Source organism: Pseudophryne corroboree, chromosome 8, assembly GCF_028390025.1.
Source record: "Pseudophryne corroboree isolate aPseCor3 chromosome 8, aPseCor3.hap2, whole genome shotgun sequence".
Taxonomy (NCBI): domain Eukaryota; kingdom Metazoa; phylum Chordata; class Amphibia; order Anura; family Myobatrachidae; genus Pseudophryne; species Pseudophryne corroboree.
This window is the reverse complement of record NC_086451.1, coordinates 79,041,875-79,064,575: the sequence shown is the minus strand read 5'-3', so window position 1 is coordinate 79,064,575 and position 22,701 is coordinate 79,041,875. Positions and strand designations below refer to the sequence as shown.

The 22,701-nt window shown below is 48.1% G+C and overlaps 1 protein-coding gene across 2 annotated transcripts in view; it reads right to left on the bottom strand.

Moving 5' to 3' along the window:
• Window positions 1-22,701, bottom strand: part of LOC134947501 (AT-rich interactive domain-containing protein 1A-like) — a 66,647-nt gene that overhangs the window by 13,816 nt on the left and 30,130 nt on the right. Inside the window, exons 1-2 of one of the 2 annotated variants that reach the window (XR_010182585.1) lie at window positions 22,421-22,496; window positions 20,385-20,453 (exon numbers count right to left, since the gene is read on the bottom strand). The exons of the other annotated variant lie outside the window; for it this stretch is intronic. The gene's annotated coding sequence lies outside the window, so the exon portion shown is untranslated. Of the gene's footprint in view, window positions 1-20,384; window positions 20,454-22,420; window positions 22,497-22,701 lie in introns of those variants that run through there. 2 annotated transcript variants of the gene reach the window in all.

Below are 22,701 nucleotides of genomic sequence, written 5' to 3'. Positions count from 1 at the left end.
TCCACTTGTCCACATGTCCGTGGTTAAGTGGACATTGGGTACAACTGCATTTTTTAGGACACAGGTGAGTCTTTTTCTGAGGTCTGTGTACATTTTCGGTATCGCCTGCCTAGAGAAATGGAACCTAGATGGTATTTGGTACCGGGGACACAGTACCTCAATCAAGTCTCTAGTTGGCTCTGAATTAACGATGGATACCGGCACCACGTTTCTCACCGCCCAGGCTGCCAAGGCCTCAGTTATCCGCTTTGCAGCAGGATGACTGCTGTGATATTTCATCTTCCTCGCAAAGGACTGTTGGACAGTCAATTGCTTACTGGAAGTAGTACAAGTGGTCTTCCGACTTTCCCTCTGGGATGACGATCGACTCCCAGCAGCAACAACAGCAGCACCAGCAGCAGTAGGCGTTACACTCAAGGATGCATCGGAGGAATCCCAGGCAGGAGAGGACTCGTCAGACTTGACAGTGACATGGCCTGCAGAACTATTGGCTTTCCTGGGTAAGGAGGAAATTGACACTGAGGGAGTTGGTGGTGTGGTTTGCAGGAGCTTGGTTACAAGAGGAAGGGATTTAGTGGTCAGTGGACTGCTTCCGCTGTCACCCAAAGTTTTTGAACTTGTCACTGACTTATGATGAATGCGCTGCAGGTGACGTATAAGGGAGGATGCTCCGAGGAGGTTAACGTCCTTACCCCTACTTATTACAGCTTGACAAAGGCAACACACGGCTTGACACCTATTGTCCGCATTTGTGTTGAAATAATTCCACACCGAAGAGCTGATTTTTTTTGTATTTTGACCAGGCATGTCAAGGGCCATATTCCTCCCATGGACAACAGGTGTCTCCCCGGGTGCCTGACTTAAACAAACCACCTCACCATCAGAATCCTCCTTGTCAATTTCCTCCCCAGCGCCAGCAACACCCATATCCTCATCCTGGTGTACTTCAACAGTGACATCTTCAATTTGACTATCAGGAACTGGACTGCGGGTGCTCCTTCCAGCACTTGCAGGGGGCGTGCAAATGGTGGAAGGCGCAAGCTCTTCCCGTCCAGTGTTGGGAAGGTCAGGCATCGCAACCGACACAATTGGACTCTCCTTGGGGATTTGTGATTTTGAAGAATGCACAGTTCTTTGCTGTGCTTTTGCCAGCTTAAGTCTTTTCTTTTTTCTAGCGAGAGGATGAGTGCTTCCATCCTCATTTGAAGCTGAACCACTAGCCATGAACATAGGCCAGGGCCTCAGCCGTTCCTTACCACTCCGTGTCGTAAATGGCATATTGGCAAGTTTACGCTTCTCCTCAGACGCTTTTAATTTTGATTTTTTGGTCATTTTACTGAACTTTTGTGTTTTGAATTTTACATGCTCTCTACTATGACATTGGGCATCGGCCTTGGCAGACGACGTTGATGGCATTTCATCGTCTCGGCCATGACTAGTGGCAGCAGCTTCAGCACGAGGTGGAAGTGGATCTTGATCTTTCCCTTTAACCTCCACATTTTTGTTCTCCATTTTTTAATGTGTGGAATTATATGCCAGTATCAATAGCAATGGCCTACTACTATATTTACTGCGCAAAACTAAAATGCACCACAGGTATAGAATGTAGATGGATAGTATACTAAATGGATGACGAGTGACGACACAGAGGTAGGTACACAGCAGTGGCCTACCGTACTGCTATATATCGTATACTGGTGGACACTGTCAGCAAACTGCAAAACTGTCTAAAATGCACCACAGGTATACAATGCAGATGGATAGTATACTTAATGGATGACGAGTGACGACACAGAGGTAGGTACACAGCAGTGGCCTACCGTACTGCTATATATAGTATACTGGTGGACACTGTCAGCAAACTGCAAAACTGTCTAAAATGCACCACAGGTTTACAATGCAGATGGATAGTATACTTAATGGATGACGAGTGACGACACAGAGGTAGGTACACAGCAGTGGCCTACCGTACTGCTATATATAGTATACTGGTGGACACTGTCAGCAAACTGCAAAACTGTCTAAAATGCACCACAGGTATACAATGCAGATGGATAGTATACTTAATGGATGACGAGTGACGACACAGAGGTAGGTACACAGCAGTGGCCTACCGTACTGCTATATATAGTATACTGGTGGACACTGTCAGCAAACTGCAAAACTGTCTAAAATGCACCATAGGTATACAATGTAGATGGATAGTATACTTAATGGATGATGAGTGACGACACAGAGGTAGGTACACAGCAGTGGCCTACCGTACTGCTATATATAGTATACTGGTGGACACTGTCAGCAAACTGCAAAACTGTCTAAAATGCACCACAGGTATACAATGCAGATGGATAGTATACTTAATGGATGACGAGTGACGAAACAGAGGTAGGTACACAGCAGTGGCCTACCGTACTGCTATATATAGTATACTGGTGGACACTGTCAGCAAACTGCAAAACTGTCTAAAATGCACCACAGGTATAGAATGTAGATGGATAGTATACTTAATGGATGACGAGTGACGACACAGAGGTAGGTACACAGCAGTGGCCTACCGTACTGCTATATATAGTATACTGGGGGACACTGTCAGCAAACTGCAAAACTGTCTAAAATGCACCACAGGTATACAATGCAGATGGATAGTATACTTAATGGATGACGAGTGACGACACAGAGGTAGGTACACAGCAGTGGCCTACCGTACTGCTATATATAGTATACTGGGGGACACTGTCAGCAAACTGCAAAACTGTCTAAAATGCACCACAGGTATACAATGCAGATGGATAGTATACTTAATGGATGACGAGTGACGACACAGAGGTAGGTACACAGCAGTGGCCTACCGTACTGCTATATATAGTATACTGGTGGACACTGTCAGCAAACTGCAAAACTGTCTAAAATGCACCACAGGTATAGAATGTAGATGGATAGTATACTTAATGGATGACGAGTGACGACACAGAGGTAGGTACACAGCAGTGGCCTACCGTACTGCTATATATAGTATACTGGTGGACACTGTCAGCAAACTGCAAAACTGTCTAAAATGCACCACAGGTATACAATGCAGATGGATAGTATACTTAATGGATGACGAGTGACGACACAGAGGTAGGTACATAGCAGTGGCCTACCGTACTGCTATATATAGTATACTGGTGGACACTGTCAGCAAACTGCAAAACTGTCTAAAATGCACCACAGGTATAGAATGTAGATGGATAGTATACTTAATGGATGATGAGTGACGACACAGAGGTAGGTACACAGCAGTGGCCTACCGTACTGCTGTTAGGCGCCGGGGTCCGCTCGTCGCTGCGGCCCGGCGCCTAGCAGCCAGGGACGCCGTGCGCGTACAGCCGCCGGCTCCCTGGCAATGCTAGACGCCGGGCGCACGGAGCCGGACGGACCCTAGCAACGGGGACGCCACTTACGGACTGCGTTCCCCGTTGCTGGGTTCAATTTAAATAATGAGATGTCTGTTTTCCTGGCCATGCAGCTTGGCAGCTGTATGGCATTTAATCCAATCAGCCTCCAAACAGCTGATTGGAGGACTCCCTGTTAAATACACTTCCTGGGCTTCTCACAGACGCCGGTAATAGCTTCCTGAATGCTTAATCTGTTTGCTGAAAGTGTTCCAGTCCTGCTGTATCCGGTCGTTCCTGTTCTCAGTTGTCCTGTACTCGGAAATCGTCATCTGTTCCTGGAGTCCTGACTGAGCACCTTTGAACATCCAGTGGTGTTCGTGAGTCACGGCGTAGCCGTGTGTTGCGGCTTGGGCCGCTTAATTATTTATCATTTATTATTTGTGTTCCGGAGCTTTTGCGGAGGATTCCGCTCCCACAGATCCACTCTGGTATCCAGCGGTGCTGGGTAGGAGTACGGACTAGTGGATTTTGGTTGTCCTTTTCCCTGGCGGGTTACCGCACATACCTCAGGTTTAGTCAGTTAGCTTGTAGCCCCTGGCCTGGTTGTTTAGTCAGAGGGCCCCTTGTTATCACCCTGTCTCGGATTTCCCTTTGACTCCCATTAAGACCTGAGGGGGCATCGGAGTTGGGCAGACATAATCCGCACTTCAAACGCGGCTGCCATGGGCTCAAGCAACCATAGTCTCGCAGGGGATTTCTGACCACACGGGCGAGACAACGGAGTTAGGGCGCCAGGGGCTACTTTCTATTCCCGCTCCCTTCCCCAGCATTCCGTTCCAGTGCTCCGGTCCTTGCAATAGGACCACCTCAGACCAGAGTGCTGGAATCATAACATTATTACCGGCCACACCAAAACTTAAAATTAAACAGGGTTTGATTTTTTCCCTTATTCAGTTTTGTAAGGTTTGTCGGCCTCATGAATCCCACTGGTTTAGGGCCAAATCCTGGCCAGCTTCTAGTTAGCCAGATTCAAGAACTTACTCAAATGGTTCAGGATCTTTCCCTTCGGGTGAAGTCGCAGGAAGATCTTTTACGAACTTCCCCGAGGGTAGTTCCTGAACCGAAAATGCACTTGCCTGACCGTTTTTCTGGTGATAGGAAGCAGTTTTTTAATTTTAAAGAGTCCTGTAAACTTTATTTTCGTTTAAGACCTATCTCCTCAGGTACTGAATCTCAGCGGGTCGGAATTATTATTTCTTTGCTCCAGGGGGATCCCCAGACCTGGGCTTTTGGTTTAAAAGCAGAGGATCCGGCATTGTTGTCTGTAGACGCCTTTCTGGGGTCTTTAGGGCTTTTGTATGATGACCCTGATAGAGAGGCATCCGCCGAGAGTCAGTTACGCGCTCTCAGACAAGGTAGAAATCCTGCAGAGGTTTATTGTACAGAGTTTCGCCGTTGGTCGAACGACTGTGGCTGGAATGACCCAGCCCTGCGCAGTCAGTTTCGCCTCGGCTTATCTGAGTCTATAAAAGACAGTCTCCTTCAGTATCCCGCTCCTGAGACTCTCGATAAACTCATGGAGCTTTCTATTAAGATTGATCGTCGTCTCAGAGAGCGGAGGGCTGAAAAAGGAGCACCTGTCAGATCTACTCCGTGTGTATTTTCCATTCCTGAGGACATAGAGGAGCCCATGCAGATGGGTCTCTCCAGGCTGTCTCCAGAAGAAAGAGCCAGAAGGCAAAACTCTGGTCTTTGTTTGTACTGTGGGGGTAAGGGACATTTTGCCCGTAATTGTCCGAACAAGTCGGGAAACGCCCCGACCAAGTGAATTGTGAGGGGGTTCACTTTGGTCTGCAGCTTATCTCCTCGAATAACTCCCTGTTAGTCCCAGCTAAAGTTTCCTTTGGCAGCCTCAGTTCTTCGGTGTCGGCTTTTGTTGACAGTGGAGCTGCAGGGAACTTTATGGACTTAACGTGGGCCAAGGCCTTAGGTATTCCTCAGTTAAACTTGGGTAGGTGTGTCACCATGCATGGTTTAGACGGGAGTCCCTTGTCCAATGGGGTTATTTCCCTCTGTACACCCCCTGTACTACTTGCGGTAGGAGCTCTTCATTCCGAAAAGATTGAGTTTTTCCTTACCCATTGCCCAGCAGTTCCAGTGGTTCTGGGTCACCCTTGGCTGGCCTTTCATAATCCCATCATTGATTGGCAGTCGGGGGAGATCTCACAATGGGGTACCATCTGTAATAAGGAATGTATTACGTTTCCCGTCAGAATAGCTGCTGCCATTCCCGAACCCATTCCCGTGGAATACCAGGACTTTGTTGATGTATTTTCCAAGGGTAATGCAGACATTCTGCCTCCCCATCGGCCTTATGATTGTGCTATTGAGCTAATTCCTGGTGCCACATTGCCAAAGGGAAGGTTATATGCATTGTCCGGACCAGAAACTGCGGCCATGAATGAGTATGTTAAGGAGAGCCTAGGGAAAGGATTTATTAGGCCATCTAAATCCCCTTTAAGTGCAGGCTTCTTCTTTGTGGAGAAGAAAGATGGATCACTCAGACCTTGCATCGACTTTAGAGCCCTGAATAAGATCTCAGTTAAAAATACTTACCCTCTGCCGCTGATTTCTGTCCTCTTTGATCAGCTGCGTTCGGCTGTGATTTTTTCTAAGATTGACCTGAGGGGAGCGTATAACCTCATCCGAATCAAGTCGGGAGATGAGTGGAAAACGGCGTTCAGTACTCAGTCGGGTCACTACGAGTATCTGGTGATGCCGTTCGGCTTGTCTAACGCTCCGGCAGTTTTCCAGGATCTCATTAACGATGTGCTCCGTAATTTTCTTGGAAGATTCGTGGTCGTTCACTTAGACGATATCCTGATCTATTCTGACTCTAGTGAACAATATGTTACCCAGGTGCGTCAGGTTCTTCAAAAATTACGTGAAAATCACCTATATGCCAAGCTGGAGAAGTGTGAGTTTCATGTCACGGAGGTATCCTTTTTAGGGTACATTATTTCCCCTCGGGGATTCTGTATGGAACCAAAGAAGCTCCAAGCCATCCTTAGTTGGGCGCAACCCACCAACTTAAAAGCAATTCAGCGCTTTTTAGGGTTTGCGAATTATTATAGAAGATTTATTCATTCTTTTTCCGACCTGGTTGCTCCCATTGTGGCACTGACTAAGAAGGGAGCGGATCCTACCAACTGGTCACGTGAAGCTGAGTTATCCTTTCAGGCCTTGAAACAAGCTTTCGTCTCAGCCCCAGTCCTCAGACATCCCAACCCAGAATTGCCCTTCATTGTTGAGGTTGATGCCTCGGAGGTTGGAGTGGGGGCTATCCTATCCCAGAAGGATCCGGACTCTCTAGAATTACATCCTTGTGCCTTTATGTCCAGGAAATTCTCATCCGCTGAATCCAACTACGATGTTGGTAACCGGGAGTTACTGGCTATTAAATGGGCTTTCGAGGAGTGGAGGCATTGGCTTGAGGGAGCAACACATACCATTTCAGTATTGACTGACCACAAAAATCTTCAGTACATCGAATCAGCTAAGCGGCTGAATGCCCGGCAGGCTCGTTGGGCTTTATTTTTTACTCGTTTCAAGTTTATTATCACCTTCAGGCCAGGTTCCAAGAATACCAAGGCGGATGCCCTGTCACGCAGTTTTCTTCCAGTTCATAATAACAGTCCTGTTACTCCCATACTTCCGTCTTCAGCCATTTGGGCAGGCCTCACACAAGATTTATTTACCCAGTTAAAGCAGCTTCAACATCAAGCTCCTGGGAATACTCCTGCTGGTCGTCTTTATGTCCCTGAGTTTTTGAGAGCTACTGTTTTGACTGAGTTTCACGATAGCAAAGTTGCCGGGCATCCGGGGATCTCTAAGACTTTGGAATTAGTCTCCCGCTCAGTATGGTGGCCTGGTCTTTCTAAAGACATTAAGGAGTTTGTTTTTTCTTGTCAGGTCTGTGCACAGCATAAAGTTCCCCGTTCCTTGCCTATCGGGCAACTTATGCCCTTAAATGTTCCTCTCAGGCCATGGTCTCATATTTCCATGGATTTTGTGGTAGACCTCCCTCTGTCAGCCGGATTCCGAGTCATATGGGTGGTAGTGGACCGTTTTAGCAAGATGGCCCATTTCATTGCTCTTCCCCGACTGCCATCTGCCCAGGGATTGGCAGTTTTGTTTCTCCGCCATGTTTTCAGACTTCATGGGTTACCCACTGATATTGTTTCTGATCGGGGTCCACAATTCATTGCACAATTTTGGAAGTCTTTTTGTGCCTCATTAAAGATGAAATTGTCTTTAACGTCCGGCTACCATCCCCAATCCAACGGGCAGACCGAGCGAGTTAATCAATCATTAAAACAGTATTTGCGTTTGTACTCAGCCAAACTCCAGAATGATTGGTCCGAGTTTCTTCCTTTGGCGGAGTTTGCGTACAACAATTCTTGTCATTCCTCCACTAATGTGTCTCCATTCTTTTCAGTTTTTGGTTTTCACCCCAGAGCTAATTCTTTTTTTCAACATTCCTCTGTCTCCTCGCTAACCTTAACCTCTCATCTCAGACTCATTTGGAGAAAAGTGCACCTTGCTCTCAGAAAAGCGGCATTTCGAGAGAAAAATTTTTCTGACAGGCTCCGGCGGCCTTGCACTTTTAAGGTGGGAGATAGGGTATGGTTGTCGACTCGTAACATTAAACTTCGACAAACCTCAGCTAGATTGGGCCCCAAATTTATTGGACCATTTCATATTATTAAAAAAATCAATCCAGTTGCTTTCCGGTTACGTTTACCAAGAGCTCTCCGGATCGGAAATACGTTCCATTGCTCCCTGTTGAAACTATACGTTTCATCCAGTAGATTTCCTCGGAAGATCTCTCAGGGGAAATCACCAGTAGATGTACAGGGTCATCAGGAGTTCTTGGTAGAGAAGGTTCTCGATTCCAAATTGTCCCGGGGTCGGCTTTATTTTCTGGTGCACTGGAGAGGCTATGGTCCAGAAGAAAGGTCTTGGGTCCTGGATAAGGATCTCCATGCCCCGAGGCTCAAGAGGGCATTTTTTCGGGAATTTCCTCGGAAACCTGGCTTTAGGGGTTCCTTGACCCCTCCTCAAGGGGGGGGTACTGTTAGGCGCCGGGGTCCGCTCGTCGCTGCGGCCCGGCGCCTAGCAACCAGGGACGCCGTGCGCGTACAGCCGCCGGCTCCCTGGCAACGCTAGACGCCGGGCGCACGGAGCCGCACGGACCCTAGCAACGGGGACGCCACTTACGGACTGCGTTCCCCGTTGCTGGGTTCAATTTAAATAATGAGATGTCTGTTTTCCTGGCCATGCAGCTTGGCAGCTGTATGGCATTTAATCCAATCAGCCTCCAAACAGCTGATTGGAGGACTCCCTGTTAAATACACTTCCTGGGCTTCTCACAGACGCCGGTAATAGCTTCCTGAATGCATAATCTGTTTGCTGAAAGTGTTCCAGTCCTGCTGTATCCGGTCGTTCCTGTTCTCAGTTGTCCTGTACTCGGAAATCGTCATCTGTTCCTGGAGTCCTGACTGAGCACCTTTGAACATCCAGTGGTGTTCGTGAGTCACGGCGTAGCCGTGTGTTGCGGCTTGGGCCGCTTAATTATTTATCATTTATTATTTGTGTTCCGGAGCTTTTGCGGAGGATTCCGCTCCCACAGATCCACTCTGGTATCCAGCGGTGCTGGGTAGGAGTACGGACTAGTGGATTTTGGTTGTCCTTTTCCCTGGCGGGTTACCGCACATACCTCAGGTTTAGTCAGTTAGCTTGTAGCCCCTGGCCTGGTTGTTTAGTCAGAGGGCCCCTTGTTATCACCCTGTCTCGGATTTCCCTTTGTCTCCCATTAAGACCTGAGGGGGCATCGGAGTTGGGCAGACATAATCCGCCCTTCAAACGCGGCTGCCATGGGCTCAAGCAACCATAGTCTCGCAGGGGATTTCTGACCACACGGGCGAGACAACGGAGTTAGGGCGCCAGGGGCTACTTTCTATTCCCGCTCCCTTCCCCAGCATTCCGTTCCAGTGCTCCGGTCCTTGCAATAGGACCACCTCAGACCAGAGTGCTGGAATCATAACAACTGCTATATATAGTATACTGGTGGACACTGTCAGCAAACTGCAAAACTGTCTAAAATGCACCACAGGTATACAATGCAGATGGATAGTATACTTAATGGATGACGAGTGACGACACAGAGGTAGGTACACAGCAGTGGCCTACCGTACTGCTATATATAGTATACTGGTGGACACTGTCAGCAAACTGCAAAACTGTCTAAAATGCACCACAGGTATAGAATGTAGATGGATAGTATACTTAATGGATGACGAGTGACGACACAGAGGTAGGTAAACAGCAGTGGCCTACCGTACTGCTATATATAGTATACTGGTGGACACTGTCAGCAAACTGCAAAACTGTCTAAAATGCACCACAGGTATAGAATGTAGATGGATAGTATACTTAATGGATGACGAGTGACGACACAGAGGTAGGTACACAGCAGTGGCCTACCGTACTGCTATATATAGTATACTGGTGGACACTGTCAGCAAACTGCAAAACTGTCTAAAATGCACCACAGGTATACAATGCAGATGGATAGTATACTTAATGGATGACGAGTGACGACACAGAGGTAGGTACAGCAGTGCACTCTGCACTGTACTACTCCTATATAATATTAATTATACTGGTGGTCCCCAGTCCCCACAATAAAGCAGCACACTGTGAGCACAGATATGGAGTGTTTTTCAGGCAGACAACGTATACTGGTGGTCACTGTCAGCAAAACTCTGCACTGTACTCCTGCTATAGCTGCTCCCCAGTCCCCACAATTAAGCAGTGTGAGCACTCAGCACAGATATATTATGCAGCACACTGAGCACAGATATGGTATGGAGCGTTTTTTTCAGGCAGAGAACGGATAAAAACTGGTGGTCACTTATCAGCAAAACTCTGCACTGTACTCCTAACAGCTGCTCCCCAATCCTCCCCACAATTAAGCAATAAACAACCAATCAACTGTCTTCTACAATAAACGGAGAGGACGCCAGCCACGTCCTCTCCCTATCATCTCCAATGCACGAGTGAAAATGGCGGCGACGCGCGGCTGCTTATATAGAATCCGAATCTCGCGAGAATCCGACAGCGGGATGATGACGTTCGGGCGCGCTCGGGCTAGCCTAGCAAGGCGGGCAGGTTCGAACCTGCCTCGGACCCGTGTGGAAAAGGTGAAGTTCGGGGGGGTTCGGTTTCGGAGAAACCGAACCCGCTCATCACTACTTTAGACTAAGGGGGACATGTTCTAAGCAGTGATAAAAGTGGAGAAGTGAGCAATTGGAGAAGTTGCCCATGGCAACCAATCAGCTGCTCTGTATACTTTTATATTATGCAAATTATAAATGTTACATCAATGCTGATTGGTTGCCATGGGCAACTTCTCCACTGGCTCATTTCACTTTTATCACTGCTTAGTACATCTCCCCCATAGTCACTGACACCAACACACCCGCGACTCATAACCACCCCACAGAAATGGGCATTATTATTGCTTGGAACTTCATGCAATTTGATCTGCTTCTCCTGGCCAGTAAACATAGAGGGAGTACGTTTATCCAACGCACATAGAGACATAGGCACCGATTCCGTGGGTGCTCCCAGGCCCGAGCACCCACGGATAATGATGAGCACCCATAGGCGTGCGCCCGTCACCCCGTCACACATGCCACGCCTGCCGCGGCCGCTAGCACAGTGGACCCCTTGGCACGCCCGCGGCACTTATCACAGTAGCAGTAGTACTGTGGGGTGGGTGGCAGGGATGTACTGCAGCTGAACACGAGCCGACTGGGAGGGGCCAGGCCAGTCAGATCTAGTTGGCAACTGGGGACGGGCTGTGCAAGGACGCTTGGCCTGCAGCAAGGAGGCGGGTGCAGAGAGCTAAACACGGACAGCCTGCTGGAGGGTGAGTGTCCTGGGGCCGGCAGGAAAGCGGGCAGAGTGTCCCTGGCGCATGTGTGTCAGACAATGGTGTGGATATTCCATTTGCAGCTTATGTTCTCCTTTCCCAAAGTACATACAGGGGAAAGGGAACCAGGCTGCCGGGGGATGAGTCAGTGTGACTGGCTACCACCAACGTCTCCTCAAAACCTTATATACTGGCCAAAACTATATACCATTCTCCCTGCACCTATATCCCTCATATCACTGTATACCTTTCCCCCACACCTATATACCTCCTATTACTATATACCGTTCCCCCTGCATCTGTATCCCTCCTATCACTGTATACCCTTCCCCCTGTACCTACAGTATATACCTCCTATCACTGTATACCCTTCCCCCTGCACCTATATACCTCCTATTACTATATACCCTTCCCCCTGTACCTATATCCCTCATATCACTGTATACCTGTCACAACTGAGGGCCTGAGCTGACGGAAGGCAGCCTCAGTTGTAGGGGCTGAGATGTACCGGAACCTGGGAGGTTGTATCAGACCCCTGGACATGTAAGTAACATGAAGAGAAACCGCCCGAAGGCGTGACCACGACAACTTGAGTAAAAGTCAATGATATTTATTTATGACAAACTCCATGCATCACAGTAGCAGTAAAAAATAACATAAAAATCAGCAGAGAAATAATAATACAGTTCCTGGGTACTACAGGGTGGCAGGGGCCACAGAGCTCTGGTGGTATGAGACAGTTCTTATTATCTGCAAGTTGGAAAGTCCTTACCAGGCTCAACTGTAGCAATGAGGAAAGCCCAGGGTCGTACCAGCTGGTGTTCCAGGGAAAGCTGGACTGCTGTAGATAAAATGCTGCTGTGGGTACTGGTTAAAACCAGACAGGTGTTGGCACGGAGTGGATACTGGCTGGAACCAGTTAAATAATAAATAAAGCTTGAGAGCAATGCAATATAGATGAAATGTAGAATTTGAGAGCAGAGAAATAATAATACCGGTGGAGAGTGGTAAACTGCAGAAAGGACACTGGCCCTTTAAGAGAAGCTGTACACTGCTGGAAGCTGAGCTGGAAGCAGGTGATGTTGTAGCTGGAAACAGGTGAGTCCAGAATGGATCGGAGAGTCAGGCTACACCGCAGATGGAATGCTGGTGCGGGTCTCTATAGCAGAAGTCTGGAGACAGGAGCTGGAACCTGGAAGACATTCACAGAAGAGAGACAAACTGGAACTAGGTTTGACAACCAAAGCACTGACGCCTTCCTTGCTCAGGCACAACCTATTTATACCTGCAGCAAGGAAGGCGTTGGCTAGGCAATTATGCAAATTAATAATACTGACAACGGATTGGTAGGAATGATCAGCTGACAGAATCCAAGATGGCTGCGCCCATGCAGACACTTGGAGGGAAGTTTGGATTGTAATCCATGTGGTCTGGAAAACAGTAATGGCGGCGCCGGCCACCGGAGACAGGAGACGCCAGGCTGACAGATGCACATCCGACCACGTGGACACAGCGGAGGCCGCGGCTGACGTAATCGCCACTCTGAATGCAGAAGCTCAGGGACGGCGGCGGAGGCCGCGGGAGACGCCATGCCAGATGTATAAGGCGTTACTGTGACTGCGTCCAGAGAGACAGGAGAGGATGCGGGAATGTGCACATCAGGATAACAGATGGGATCCGGTCCTGGAGCGCTGAGCCAGCCTTAGGAGGCATCTGATAGCTAAGAAATGGCGTCCAGATACCCGGATCGTGACAGCACCCCCCCCTTTAGGAGTGGCCCCAGGACACTTCTTTGGCTTTTGAGGAAACTTGGAATGGAATCTCTGGACCAAGGCAGGAGCATGGACATCAGAAGCATTGGTCCATGAACGTTCCTCAGGGCCATAACCCTTCCAGTCAATAAGATACTGAAGTTGACCGTAACGGTGACGTGAGTCCAGGATCTTGGCTACTTCATACTCAACGCCTCGTTGAGTTTGGACTTTCGGAGTTGGAGGAAGTGAGGAATGAAACCGATTCAAGATTAACGGTTTCAACAGGGAAACATGGAATGTCCTGGGTATCTTTAAGAAGGGAGGCAACTGGAGTCTGTAAGCAACAGGATTGATGACTTGATCAATTTTAAAAGGACCGATGTAGCGAGGTGCAAACTTCATACTGGGAACTCTTAACCTCAAATTCTTCGTGGATAACCATACCCGATCACCCACCTTGAGAGCAGGAACTGCTCGACGCTTCTTATCCGCAAACTTCTTGTACCTGAACGATGCCTTGAGCAGAGCTGATCGTACGCTCTTCCAGATATTGGCAAACTGATGCAAGGTGATATCCACTGCGGGAACAGAAGTTGCTGGAAGCGGTTGGAACTCAGGGACTTTAGGGTGGAATCCAAAGTTGGTGAAGAATGGTGTTGAAGAAGATGAAGAATGATACTGGTTGTTATGACAGAACTCGGCCCAGGGAAGTAATTGAACCCAGTCATCTTGAGAGGAGGACACATAGATGCGGAGGAAGGACTCCAAGTCCTGATTCACCCTCTCAGTTTGACCATTGGTCTGAGGATGGTAAGCCGTGGAAAACTTTAGCTTGACTTGGAGGACTTGACATAAACTTCGCCAGAATTTGGCTGTGAATTGAACTCCTCGATCTGAGATAATTTCTTCTGGAAGACCGTGGAGTCGAAAGATCTCTTGTATGAATACTTGAGCCAACTTGGAAGCTGACGGAAGACCGGTGAGAGGAATGAAGTGTGCCATCTTGGTGAACCGGTCAACTACCACCCAGATGGTATTAAACTTGTTGCACATGGGCAAATCTGTAATAAAATCCATCGACAAATGGGTCCATGGTCGACGGGGAACAGATAGTGGAACCAGTTGCCCCGCAGGCGACTGGCGGGATACTTTATGTTGAGCACACTTTGGGCAAGATGCAATAAACTCCAAAACGTCCTTTTTCAGAGTTGGCCACCAATAGGACCTAGAGATAAACTCCAGGGTTTTTTGGATACCTGTATGTCCGGCAAAGCGGGAAGCATGGGCCCAATGCATGAGCTTCTTCCTTAGTGTCGGCTTCACAAAACTTTTCCCTGATGGGGGCGTAGAGTCCATCGCTACCGTGGAGAATGCCAACGGATTTATAATAGGATGCTTGTCTGAAGACTCTGACTCATTTTCTTGCTCCCATGAGCGGGAAAGGGCATCGGCCTTGCGATTCTGAGAGCCCGGACAGAACTGGAGTTTAAAGTCGAACCTGGAAAAGAAAAGTGCCCATCTGGCCTGACGAGGGTTGAGACATTGTGCGCCTTTCAGATATAGAAGGTTCTTGTGGTCTGTAAGGATGGTGATTGAATGAGAAGCTCCCTCCAACAGATATCTCCACTCCTCTAGAGCGAGCTTGATGGCTAGCAACTCCTGGTCGCCAATGGCATAGTTGCGCTCCGCTGGGGAGAACTTCCGTGAGAAGAAACTGCAAGGATGTAAATGGCCATCTTTAGCCCTCTGAGATAACATCGCTCCTACTCCAACGGAGGAGGCATCCACCTCTAAGATGAAAGGAGAGTCGATGTCAGGCTGTTTCAGGACAGGCGCAGAGATGAACCTCTGTTTTAAAAGATGAAAAGCTTGCATGGCTTCTTCAGACCACTTGGACGGGTTAGCACCCTTCTTGGTGAAAGCAGTAATAGGCGCCACAATGGTGGAAAAGTCTCGTATAAACTTTCGGTAATAATTGGCGAACCCTAAGAACCTCTGGACCCCTTTGAGGGTTAAGGGTACCGGCCAATTCTGGATTGCTTGTAGTTTCTCAGGATCCATCTCTAGTCCGGAACCGGACACAATGTACCCTAGAAACGGAATGGACTTGACTTCAAAGACGCATTTCTCTAATTTGCAATAGAGATGATTGACACGGAGACGGGACAGAACCTCCTTTACCCAAAAACGATGTTCCTCTAAATTGTTGGCAAAAATGAGGATATCATCTAGATAGACCACGACATGACGGTATAGAATGTCTCTGAAGATCTCATTGACGAAATGCTGGAAGACAGCTGGAGCATTGCTCAATCCGAAGGGCATGACGAGGTACTCATAATGTCCGTCACGGGTGTTAAATGCGGTCTTCCACTCGTCACCCTCACGGATCCGGATGAGATTGTATGCACCTCTCAAGTCCAGCTTTGAAAAGATGGTAGCACCGCTAACTCTGTCAAAGAGCTCAGTAATCAGGGGTAAAGGATAGCGGTTCTTGATGGTAATGTCGTTCAAACCTCTGTAGTCGATGCACGGCCGCAGACCACCATCCTTTTTTTTTACAAAAAAGAAGCCTGCGCCGGCTGGAGAAGAAGAAGGTCGAATGAACCCCTTTGCTAGGTTCTCTTTAATGTATTCCTCCATAGAATGCGTCTCGGGCAGAGACAACGGATAAGTTCGGCCTCGAGGTGGAACCTTCCCTGGAACGAGATCAATCGGGCAGTCCCATTCTCTATGAGGAGGAAGGATATCAGCAGAAGCTTTACTGAACACATCCGTGAAATCTTGATATGGAGGAGGTGGAACATCAGACGACCTGGGGGAGGAAGAACAGACAGGCAACACTTTAAACAAACATGTCTCAGCACAGGAGGAACCCCATGCCAGGATTTGCGTAGTCGTCCAATCAATTGTAGGATTGTGAAGACGGAGCCATGGAAGGCCCAGGACCACAGGATGTGTGGCTCTTGGAATCACTAAAAGTGAAATAAGTTCGGAATGAAGAACTCCCACTCTCAGACGAACTGGTAGAGTCCTTAGAGCAATAACTGTATCAAAAATTTTACTGCCATCCACGGCAGTTAAGGAAAAGGAGGAAGGAAGTTTCTCGGTGGGTAGGGACCACCGTTTAACATAGGCTTCGGTAATAAAGTTCCCAGCTGCTCCGGAATCCAGGAGGGCAATGACGTTCTGATAACGTTGAGCAACTTGAAGCGAGACTGGGAGATTACAATCTTGAGGAGATGGAGAGGAGATCATTACTCCTAGCCGGCCCTCTCCTTGGCGAGCTAGGATTTGGAGTTTTCCCGGACGTTTGGGACAGGCATTAATAGTGTGAGACGGAGCTGCACAATACAGACAGAGAGACTCAGAGAGACGTCTTCGGCGCTCAGCAGGAGTTAAACGGGAACGGCCAATTTGCATGGGTTCATCTTTAGTTGGTGACAGTTGGCGAGGAGGAGGAGCAGAAGATTTTGGAGCAGATGATCTTCCACGCTCAATTGCTCTCTCTCTGAAACGTAAGTCAACTTTTGTACAAAGTGAGATTAGCTCATCTAACTTGGAGGGTAAGTCTCTGGTAGCTAACTCATCTTTAATACGCTCGGATAAACCATGCCAGAATGCAGCATACAGGGCCTCGTCGTTCCATGCCAGTTCAGATGCCAGGATCTGGAACTGTATAAGATATTGTCCTACAGTATGTGATCCCTGGCGTAAACGGAGAATCTCAGACGAAGCTGAAGTTACCCGGCCTGGCTCGTCGAAGATGCGCCTGAATGTTGACACGAATGCAGTGTAAGAAGATAGCAGGGTGTCGGACCTTTCCCATAACGGTGATGCCCAGTCAAGGGCTGAGCCACTGAGAAGAGAGATGATGTAGGCAATTTTTGTACGGTCACTGGGAAAATTGCCAGGTTGTAGCTCAAACTGAATCTCACACTGGTTGAAAAATCCCCTGCAGAATCTTGGAGATCCGTCAAATTTTGCTGGCGTTGGAAGATGAAGACGTGGAGCAGAAACGGGTAAGGTGGGTGGGGTTATAGTTGTAGTCACTGTGGTTGACGCCCCAGATGCGCCTGATCCACGGAGAGTTGTCTGAATCCCATCCAGCCGAGTAGAGAGATCCTGGAGACAGCGGATGATGTGGCCCTGTGCAGCCTCCTGATGTTCAAGTCGGGCTGCCAGTTCTTGCATCGGCCTGGCCGCTTGATCCTGGTCTCCGGCTGGATTCATTTGGTCAGTGCTTACTGTCACAACTGAGGGCCTGAGCTGACGGAAGGCAGCCTCAGTTGTAGGGGCTGAGATGTACCGGAACCTGGGAGGTTGTATCAGACCCCTGGACATGTAAGTAACATGAAGAGAAACCGCCCGAAGGCGTGACCACGACAACTTGAGTAAAAGTCAATGATATTTATTTATGACAAACTCCATGCATCACAGTAGCAGTAAAAAATAACATAAAAATCAGCAGAGAAATAATAATACAGTTCCTGGGTACTACAGGGTGGCAGGGGCCACAGAGCTCTGGTGGTATGAGACAGTTCTTATTATCTGCAAGTTGGAAAGTCCTTACCAGGCTCAACTGTAGCAATGAGGAAAGCCCAGGGTCGTACCAGCTGGTGTTCCAGGGAAAGCTGGACTGCTGTAGATAAAATGCTGCTGTGGGTACTGGTTAGAACCAGACAGGTGTTGGCACGGAGTGGATACTGGCTGGAACCAGTTAAATAATAAATAAAGCTTGAGAGCGATGAAATATAGATGAAATGTAGAATTTGAGAGCGGAGAAATAATAATACCGGTGGAGAGTGGTAAACTGCAGAAAGGACACCGGCCCTTTAAGAGAAGCTGTACACTGCTGGAAGCTGAGCTGGAAGCAGGTGATGTTGTAGCTGGAAACAGGTGAGTCCAGAATGGATCGGAGAGTCAGGCTACACCGCAGATGGAATGCTGGTGCGGGTCTCTATAGCAGAAGTCTGGAGACAGGAGCTGGAACCTGGAAGACATTCACAGAAGAGAGACAAACTGGAACTAGGTTTGACAACCAAAGCACTGACGCCTTCCTTGCTCAGGCACAACCTATTTATACCTGCAGCAAGGAAGGCGTTGGCTAGGCAATTATGCAAATTAATAATACTGACAACGGATTGGTAGGAATGATCAGCTGACAGAATCCAAGATGGCTGCGCCCATGCAGACACTTGGAGGGAAGTTTGGATTGTAATCCATGTGGTCTGGAAAACAGTAATGGCGGCGCCGGCCACCGGAGACAGGAGACGCCAGGCTGACAGATGCACATCCGACCACGCGGACACAGCGGAGGCCGCGGCTGACGTAATCGCCACTCTGAATGCAGAAGCTCAGGGACGGCGGCGGAGGCCGCGGGAGACGCCATGCCAGATGTATAAGGCGTTACTGTGACTGCGTCCAGAGAGACAGGAGAGGATGCGGGAATGTGCACATCAGGATAACAGATGGGATCCGGTCCTGGAGCGCTGAGCCAGCCTTAGGAGGCATCTGATAGGTAAGAAATGGCGTCCAGATACCCAGATCGTGACAATACCCTTTCCCCTGCACCTATATACCTCCTATCACTGTATACTCTTCCCCCTGCACCTATATACCTCCTATTACTATATACCCTTCTCCCTGCACCTATATACCTCCTATCACTGTATACTCTTCCCCCTGCACCTATATACCTCCTATTACTATATACCCTTCTCCCTGCACCTATATCCCTCCTATCACTATATATACCCTTCCCCCTGTACCTCTATACCTATTATATTATATACCCTTCCCCCTGCATCTATATCCCTCCTATTACTATATACCTTTCCCCCTGCACCTATATACCTTCCGTTGCAGTAAGTCATTTCCCCTGCATCTATATCCCTACTATTACTATATACCTTTCCCCCTGTACCTATATACCTCCAATTACTGTATACCCTTCCCCCTGCACCTATATACAGTGGGAGACAGCCCTGCCTGAATCGAGGCAAATGGTTCAGGAAGAGTAGTGACAAGACAGATGGGGGTGGGGGTGATAAGGAGAAATGTGGGAAGGAGGGGAGTGCAGGGAGGTGTGAGGGCCACGGAATGGGGATGACAGGGATCACACTTAGTGCAGGGGTGTGTGAGGGCCATGGGTTGGGGATGAAAGGGTCACACTGAGTACTGGGATGTGTGGGACCCACATGTTGGAATGATGGGTTCCATACTGGGGGCGGGATGTATTAAGATACATCACCGCCCCTCGTCGCTTATCGCAGCAATGTTGATCACATATGTACTAACATATGTGATCAACATCACAATGCGGTGACGGAGGCCCCCCGCGATCCCTGTGAGGTGGTCTCCGTCACCTCCCAGGGGTCTCCATACTGCCTACACGCCGGGATGGACCTACGGCTGCGTTGCTAGGGGGAGGAGGAGATTACCTTCCGGTACCAGGGCTGCCTGGAGGAAGGTATGCTGGTGGGGAGGGGGGCGGCGGAGGCGGCGGGTTGCGGCGGTCGGCGATAAGAAGCCCATAGGCTTCTATAGGGTATCGCCATCCAGAGATGGTGATACCCTGGATGGCGAAAAACCGGCGGTAGGGTCTTAGTACATTTGAAAATGCGGTAAAACCCCCGTTTTCGGTGGGTTTACCGCATTTTTCCTTTAGTACACCCCGCCCTGGGTATAGGGGGTTGTGTGGGGCCCACAGGGAGTGATGGGGTTTACATTATGTAAAGGGGTGTGTGTGAAGGCCATAGGCAGGGGGTGATGAGGCCTCATTGTGGGGTATGATGGCTCATAGGGAGCACTGGGGGACACACTGAGGATCAATGGGGACACCGAGTGCTGGGGGGGAGGAGGGGTGTTAAGGCTATAAGCTGGGTGTTTTGGCAGTGGGGCATTCAACAGGCTTGGGCACCCACCAGCAAAAACATAAATCGGCACCTCTGTATAGAGAGATGCATGCGCTGTTCGTCTTGGATGTGTGGGCAGAGGAAATCAATTATCTGCACCCACCTCTGAATCACCCCCCATGGGCACAATTGCCGGTGAGTTAGCCCATATTTTTAAGGTGGCAATACTTTAAACCAGATTGGTTTTGCCTTTTAAACTGTTGCTGCTTTAAAAAGACTGTCTCACCCGACAGAATCATGGCAGCGCCTGTACCTCGCCTGTTATTACATAACGCCTATAGTGTGTACAAATCAAAAAGATTAATTGTGAAAGAAGTGAATAAAAGTTTCTGCTCACCTATTCAGACATCTATCATGTAGTAATTGGTGCCTAATATGCTATTGCTCCTTCAGATTCCAGTCTGTTCTGAGTTTGGGAAATATGAAGGGGGAGAAATAAAAAAAATCAATGCATGCTGTTGTGAAGACAAATTAGGAATAAGCAGAACCTGATCAAGACCCCATAGTGCCCTAAAGGCTAAACAATATAATAATTTGGGAGCCCATACTCTGATCCATTCATAGTTCTGTTCATTTACCAATAACATGCCCCAACATTAGTTCTCCTTTAGAAAACTGAAATCAGGTGCTCAGTGGCACCGCAGGGGTGGGAATGTGAGCCGAAGAACCAATCAGAAGCAACAAGCACAGTTTATAATTTCTGATTGGTCCTCCTACTCTCAGATAATTTTAAAGGGGAGATTCAATTAGCAGGGAGGTTCTGTTCTGCTAATGTCACTAGTCTAGTAACCCTTCCCCATCTCTCTTCATTTGTAAGCCCTGGTGTGAGTGCTGGGAACACTCTGAAATGGGTTCATGCCTTTATTATGGATTCATGTGACCTTTTCCCACATAGTGCAAAGGTCCGTGATAATTAACACTATCATCAGAGAGCGTTGCATCAGCCCTCAGTCACCCGCTATAGATCTGACTTTGATGGGTGTATCTGCATCTCTGCGCAAGTCTGCTTCTGTGTGCAACTATGTGAATACGCCCTTACACTGCACATTTTGCACAGGCCGCCCCCCTACCCCATTCTGCCTTTCCAGCTGTAAAGAGACATAAGTGTAAATGGGGGTACACACGTAGCGATGTTCAGCTAATTTCTAAGCAATCTGACTAAATTGCTTAGAAATTAGCTGAACATCGCTCCGTGTGTAGGGGTACCAGTGACAGCGATGCGCGGTCCCACGCGTCGCTATTGCCGGTGCTAGATTGGCCTGCATGCCGGCACAATCTAGCAGGTTGCTCATTTCACCGCTGGGTAAAATGAGCGGCCCCCCATGTCCGTCCGTTCCCTCGCTCAGCACATCGCGCTGTGCTGAGCGGGGGGAGAGATGTGTGCTGAGCGGTCTGTGCTAGATCGCTCGGCACACATCTCTGGGGAAATCTCCCCGTCAGTACGGCCCTTTAGATTATAAGAGATCTGCATTCACACAGGCGTGCTTCTCTTTGTGAGCATGCGCCATGTATAATGTCCCTTAATGTATAATATCAATACAGCCCCAATAGCATTTTCCACTAAATAAATGTGCATAGAAAATTTACCCTCAACAGGGGTTTTAATTCGCATGAAAACAAAATTTCTATTTTCTATTTTGTTTTATTCTGAATCAGAAGATCTTGATCTTCAGGCTGTGTGTATAAGGAGTATATGAAACATAAATGTATTCTGTGCTTAGATTTAGGTCCCATCACCATAATATATCTCATTATGGTATGCCATTATTCCAAAATACGGAAAAATCCCATATCCAAAATACCTCTGGTCCCAAGCATTTTGGATAAGGAATACTCAACCTGTATTAAAAAATAAGTAATAGACTTACACATTCTGAGAATAACAACATCATAGATCTAAACCAGCTTTTATTAGTGTCCTTGTTTTCCACCTTTATGCGTTTCGTTGACTGTGTACTTCAGAAAGTGGTAACTGCAGTGATCTTAACTCTTATTAAGGGTGTGGTATGGCTGACCTTGCGGGCTCGCAGCGGTCGCCACACTGCGGGCTCAGTGGGTGTCGTGGACACCCACGAGTGGAAATAGTCCCTGTTGGTCGGCATGCCGACCGGCGGGATAGTGAGGGGGCGGGATGTTGGTGGAGGTCATGTGACCGTCAGTCTCCCGACCGCCAGTTACATGAATACCACCCCTTATTTAAACCGTTGACCTGAATGCTATTGCTCAAAATGTATCAGGTCAAAGGTCATCTGAGTTGTCATGCTGTGTCTCAAAAAAAAAAAAAAAAAAAAGGGCTGAACAAAAAATTCTCTACTTTTGGATAGAACATAATTCAAATTGTCATAGTTCTGTATATAGCAAATGATTACTCACTAGGAAAAGATATGAGGTACTTCTATTTCATCTTGCTCCCATCATACTGGTAGTTTCATGTTTATCACTTTAAAATCAGATAAAATATATGTTATATTGGAGGGATAACTATTTACAATATAGGTGCAATGTCAAAGTAACATAAAAGCAGCATCACATTTCTTTTACATAGGAATATGTTCAGGGCCTGACTCTAAATTTGTACGCAATGCCGATGTTCATGCAAATGAGCGATTATCGTCTAACTGCGCAAGCAGCAAGGCACCTTAGTGATGGCGCCT